The 6,422-nt window shown below is 50.0% G+C and overlaps 1 pseudogene; it reads left to right on the top strand.

The window, feature by feature from the left end:
• LOC100514722 lies at positions 2,343-4,592 on the top strand (annotated as a pseudogene).

Below are 6,422 nucleotides of genomic sequence, written 5' to 3' on the forward strand. Positions count from 1 at the left end.
TTCAATCCCTGGACCTGAAACTCGCACATGCTGTGAGTGTGGCCAAAGATATACATAATATTATAACATATTATATTATAACACATATAAAATATATATTATATTATAATATATGTAATATAATATAATATATATATAATATGAAAGATATATAAAATATATACAATATTTTTTAAAACACTCCAAAACTTAAGTCATATGTTGGTTCATAGAATCATCTCGTCTATATTGCAGACTGTTTTGATTATGTTTGACAGTTTTTTCAGTCTAATATTTTCTATTGATGCCTTCTCTGGTTTATATTTTATCATGTAGGTGCCAATATAATAAAAGTAAGAAGAATAGGTACTTCATAAAGACTTTTTTTAGATTTTTACATTTACTTTTTTTAGATTTACCAAAAACTGAGCACATGACATAGGAGCTGCAACCCCTCCTCCCCTCTACTGGAATTTGCCTGATGCTCTTCTTATGATCAGCTTGGGTTTGTGTATTTTTTTTTAATTAATTTATTTATTTTTAATTATTATTATTATTATTATTATTATTTTTTTTGTCTTTTGTCTTTTGTTGTTGTTGCTATTTCTTGGGCCGCTCCCGCGGCATATGGAGGTTCCCAGGCTAGTGGTCCAATCGGAGCTGTAGCCACCGGCCTACGCCAGAGCCACAGCAATGCGGGATCCCAGCCGCGTCTGCAACCTACACCACAGCTCACGGCAACGCCGGATCGTTAACCCACTGAGCAAGGGCAGGGACCGAACCCGCAACCTCATGGTTCCTAGTCGGATTCGTTAACCACTGCGCCACGACGGGAACTCCCAGGTTTGTGTATTTTTTGGAGGAAGACTGCAGAGGTAATTTTATGACATTTTCATCACGTCATATCAAGGACCTGTACTACCCACATCATTTGACTCCTGATGTTGACCTGGCTGAAAGAGCAGTTTGGCAGGCTCCTCTTCGAGACCCTTCCTCCCCCTCCCTTATCCCCCCCCACTTGCCACTCTCACCAGGGAGCAGGGTGTCACACTCTCTCCCTTTAGGGAGGAGAACGATGTCATTTATTTGGAATCTTCTGCAGAAGAGATGATCTCTTGTCAATTGCCAGTGATTCGATTATGTCAGTATGAGTTCTTAGATATCGCTTGTATACTTTGGGTTCTAATGCAACACTATTTTCATTGTTTGGTTGTTGAAATTGTTTCGGCTTTGGCCACTGGGAGCTGTCTTCTCTGGTTCCCTTGCCCCTTTGATATGCCCCTGTCACATCAAATGAGTCCCTAAGTTCAAGTTCTCCAGGATGCTCCAGGATCATGCTGTATATTTCCTGCTCAGGTCCTAGAAACTTTATTTCCTTGATCAGTATAGCTGTTTTTTTCTTTCGTTTTGTAAGTATCAGATTTCTGATTTTCTTTTCTTTTCTTTCTTTCTTCTTCTTTTTTCTTTTTTGGCTTTTAGGGCCACACCCACGGCATATGGACGTTCCCAGGCCAGGGGTCCAATCGGAGCTGTAGCCGCCAGCCTAGGCCACAGCCCCAACAATCTGTGATCTGAACCGTGTCTGCAACCTTCACCACAGCTCACGGCAACGCCGGATCGTTAACCCACTGAGCCAGGCCAGGGATCGAACCCGAAACCTCATGGTTCCCAGTCGGATTCGTTAACCGCTGCGCCACGGTGGGAACTCCTGTTTGTTTTTTGTTTTTTGTTTTTTTTTTTTTTAAAGACTTTCCACTATGATTATAAATATGCCAACTTTTCCTTATCATTCTCAGTCTTGGCGTTCTATGTCTCAGGGCTACGTGACCAGGGGTCTACAGTGCGTGATATTTCCAGGTGAGTTTTACTTTATGACAACCAAAGGTGTCCTTGTTGTCTCTTATAAATACATTGGATATTAATTGCGGCTAGACCAGAATTCTTTTGTTTAATATCTTCATGGCTGGGTGTTCCCACTCCTTTTTTTTTTTTTTTTTTTTTCAACCTCTTACTTGGCTTGAAGATTGGCTTAAAAAGGGAGTTCCCATCCTGACTCAGCAGTAATGAACCCGATTAGAATCCATGGGGCCCTGGGTTCTATCCCTGGTGTCCATGATCATCGGATCAAGGATCTGGCATTGCCATGACCAGAGGCGTAGGTCACAGACTCAGCTCAATCCTGTATTGCTATGGCTGTGGCATAGGCCAGCAGCCACACCTCCTATTCGACCCCTGGCCTGGGAACTTTCATATGCCACGGGTGTGGACCTAAAAACACAAAAATCAATGAACCAACCAATCAATCAAACAGCTAATAATCAGTTAAAGATTGGTTTAAACACACAAAGGGCAGCGCTGACCAATCAGAACGCTGGTCACGTGATCCCTCTTGATTAGTGCCGATGAAATCAAATCACTGCTCAGGTATAAAGGCAGAGCCATCAGGACATGGTCTGCATTCAGAGGCCTGCTGCCAAGAGGACTTTGTCTCTCTGGGTTCTCAACTCGCATCAGGATTCTCCACTTGCATCAGGATTCGGCTGCAAGGAGGTAGGTGACTTTCTTTCTGCTATTTGTGCTTGTGAGCAAAAGAGTTGGTTTTTTTTTCCTCAAAGGTTTTCAAAAGGGACTGGAGTTCTGTGTATATATACACACACTCGCCCTAACAATTTACCTTGCTATGGAAATGCGTACATTGTGCCCTTACTTCGCATTTGAAAGTTGACGTTGCTGTACTAATTTTCTTTCACTTGATGTGAAGTCAGTGTTTCTTTTGTCATCCGCTTATTCTCAAATAGTCTGTATTCTTTTCTTGAGGTTTGGCTGGGACCCCTCCACGAAGAGACCTTCTGTTCCAGTGAGGCCTGACAATCAAGAGAGGCCTCCGAGGTACTCACAGCCCTTCCACCTGCCAGGAAGGAACCTCTCAGAGCTGCAGGCTGAGGCAGATCCCAGCCCAGAGAGCCGTCTCCAGTCTCCACCGGGGAAACACTCGATTTTCTTGGGGCACAGAGTGCTGACCAGAGAGGAGTCCCGGTAAAGTGACAGGCTGGAAAAGAGACCAGCTCCTGCCTGCACAAGTTCAAGTCCCAGCGACTGCTTCACAGACCCAGCAAAGCTTTGCTGAAGTAAAGGAAGCGTAGGGCAGACGTCACTCCTCAGCATCTGGGGCTCTGACGCCTACCTGAGGCCTTAGAGTCTGGTGCTTGTGGCATTACAGCCATGACGTCCAGGCCCTGTGGGGTCCAGAACCCAGGCTGTGCCATTATGACCTTCTACCCAACCCTGGAAGAATTTGAAGACTTCAGCCAATATATCGCTTACATGGAATCGCAAGGGGCACACCACGCTGGCCTGGCCAAGGTAATTCCCCCCAAAGGATGGAAAGCCAGACAGACTTATGAGGATATCAGTGACATCGTAATAGCTGCCCCTCTCCAGCAGGTAGCCTTTGGGGAGGCAGGTGTGTTTACTCAGTACCACAGAAAGAAGAGAGCCATGACTGTGAGCCAGTATCACCACCTCGCACATACTGTAAAATATCAAGCTCCACCACACTTGGATTTTGAGGACCTGGAGCAAACATACTGGAAAACGCGCCTGTACGGTTCCCCATCTACGGCGCGGATGTCAGTGGCTCGTTGTTCGATGAGAACACGAAGCAGTGGAACCTGGGCCACCTGGGCACCATCCAGGACCTGCTGGAGCAGGAGTGCGGAGTGGCCATCGACGGCGTCAACAGCCCGTACCTGTACTTCGGCATGTGGAAGACCGGCTTCGCCTGGCACACGGAGGACATGGACCTTTACAGCCTCAACTTCCTGCACTTCGGGGAGCCCAAGACGTGGTACGCGGTGCCCCCTGCGCATGGCCGGCGCCTGGAACGCCTGGCCAGGGAGCTGTTCCCTGGCCCCGCGCGGGGCTGCGAGGCCTTCCTGAGACACAAGGTGGCGCTCATCTCGCCCACGGTCCTCAAGGCCCAGGGCATCCCCTTCGGCCGCGTCACGCAGGAGGCGGGCGAGTTCATGGTGACGTTTCCCTATGGCTACCACTCGGGCTTCAACCACGGCTTCAACTGCGCCGAAGCCATCAATTTCGCCACCCCGCGCTGGGTCGATTATGGCAAAGTGGCGTCGCAGTGCAGCTGCGGGGAGGCGCGGGTGGTGTTCTCCATGGACGCGTTCGTGCGCATCCTGCAACCCGAGCGCTATGAGCTGTGGAAACGGGGCCAGGATCGGGTGGCGCTGGAACACACGGAGCACCTGTCCTCGCCTGGCAGCCTGGAGTTGAGTGCCTGGAGGGAGGTCCGCGAGCCTGCCCGGGCTGCTTTCAGCCCAAGGTACTGCCCGCCTCGTGCGGCCTCACGCCACCGTCGTCCAGGGTCTGCGGGTGGTGGGACCTGCCGCCGAGCCCCTGTGCGTTCTGTGTCCTCAAGCCCTGCACGAGTCCGGCGTTCCTCCTCTGCTGCCCAGCTCGAGGCTTCTGCTGCTCGCAGCTCCAGGAAGCCCAGATCCACCGGGTGGCCAACCCCATGCCCAGCCACCCCTGATCTCCGTCTAAGTGGCCGGCTTGTTTCAAATCGTCGTCCTCGGGAACAGGGCACTCAGGAGTGAACAGTCCAGGCCCAGGCTAAGAGGTGCCTCTCCCAAGACACAGCTGGGGCCTCAAGCCTCAACCCCTGCCTGCGGTTGGACCCTTGATGGACAGCCCAGTCCCTCTGAGCCCTGGGCTCCAGCATCCTGCTGAGGCTTCTGGGCACTGCTGTGCCCCTGTCCCCTAAGCCTAACGATGCCTTTGGGCTCCACTGCTCTTGTGTGTGGAGGATCTTGGAGACTGGCCCCATGTCCACGTCAGAGCTTTGGGTATTTTCAGGTCCCTGGTCTCGCACGAAAGGCCCTCCTGTGTGGCCGCTGGTGGTACTGGCTCCATGGTCTTTACCAGATTCTCCAAAGTTTATTCTTCCTCCCGGACTTTTTTGGGAATCTGCTAACACCTGGGCGTCACCCCCTGACAGATTTCATCCATTGGACACGCTAGTGTCTCCCCAAACTAGGTCCTGCTGAGGCTCCCAAAACCCTGTCTACCTCAGACTCCCATCCTGTGGGCCACCTCTGGATGCTGCTGAGCTTCTGAAGCATCCTGGGCCTTGGCTGCCCTCCAGTCTCTCTCCTTTTCCTCTTCCCCCTCCCCTTGCCCCTCTTCTTGCCAAACTAGCCCTTCTGGCCCATTAGGTTTGTGGTGGCTCAGACACGAGCATCACCTTTCTGAGTCCTTGATGTGCTGACAATGTGTTCTCTGCCAGGATTTGTTCACAAGGATATTAAACGTAGCTGGAATGTTGAAAGCCGATGTTTCCTCTCCTGTTGTTCATTCAATCCTTTGAGAGACGGTGCTTCTTTTCTGCAGTGTTTTTTTTTGTGTGTGTGGGTGGGAGGGGGCCCTGGGCCAGTGGCCTAGGACATTCCCAGGTCAGGGATTAAATTGGTGCCATAGCAGGAACCACTGCAGTGACATCGCCAGATCCTTAACCCCCTGAACTAGCAAACTTTTTTCCTGAACTTTTCTCAATACTTATATCCAAACATTTCAATCAAAGCTTATTTTTATGAGCTGGTTACATTCTGCTGTGTTGGCGAGTGAGTTTGGGGGATGGTTGTTGGGTTCTGGGTGGCTAGCTTGGTTGGGGGATGTGGTTCAGAGCCATATCAGAAGGCTGACTTGGACATCGCCTGGTCCTTGAGTGACCCATGCTGCTGGTCAAAGAGAGCCACCATCTGAAAATCTCCTCCATGTGTCTATTGCCTTTTCAAAGCTGTGTGTGTATTTCACATGGTTAAGCCATGGAGTCATCCCAGGAAACAAGCCCGCATGTACATGAACAAGATGATGTCCGTTGGTGACATGAGCTGTGAAGAAAGTAAAGGGGATGGGATGATGGAGCAGAATGGGCAAGAAATGTAGCCGAAACCCAGCCTCTGTACACCGTCACTTATTCAGTCTTCGGCACAGAGCTGTGGGTGAAGCCACCAAACAGCTTTATTGCCTTTCCAGGCAAAGGAAGGCACCGCCGGCTGGTGCGTTACAACTGTGTCCTCCCTTGAAGGGGATGGTCAGGGGTCTTACAGGTTGAGCTTGAAAAAACAGGGTCTTGATAAGGATTAGGGTGCCTCCCACCATCGATAATTTCAGCATTATCAAGGCTGGACTCAGGTGGTCTGGGGACAGTTTCCGGTGGTCTCTGTGGTTATCTCCCTTGACCGTCTCTTTGCAGCGAAGTTTGCTCACACTGAAAAGTGGGCACTGGGGAGCGCTGCAAAGGAAAAGGAAGCACTAGGCAGGCAATACAACCCTAACCAGAAGGTGATCCTTAGTCAAAGGAAGCAATTAAGCAAGGAAGACATCACTTCTGAACAGCAGGTTAGTCAGTGGCTAAGGTGGGGCGT

This window comes from Sus scrofa, chromosome 9 (genome assembly GCF_000003025.6).
Source record: "Sus scrofa isolate TJ Tabasco breed Duroc chromosome 9, Sscrofa11.1, whole genome shotgun sequence".
NCBI lineage: Eukaryota > Metazoa > Chordata > Mammalia > Artiodactyla > Suidae > Sus > Sus scrofa.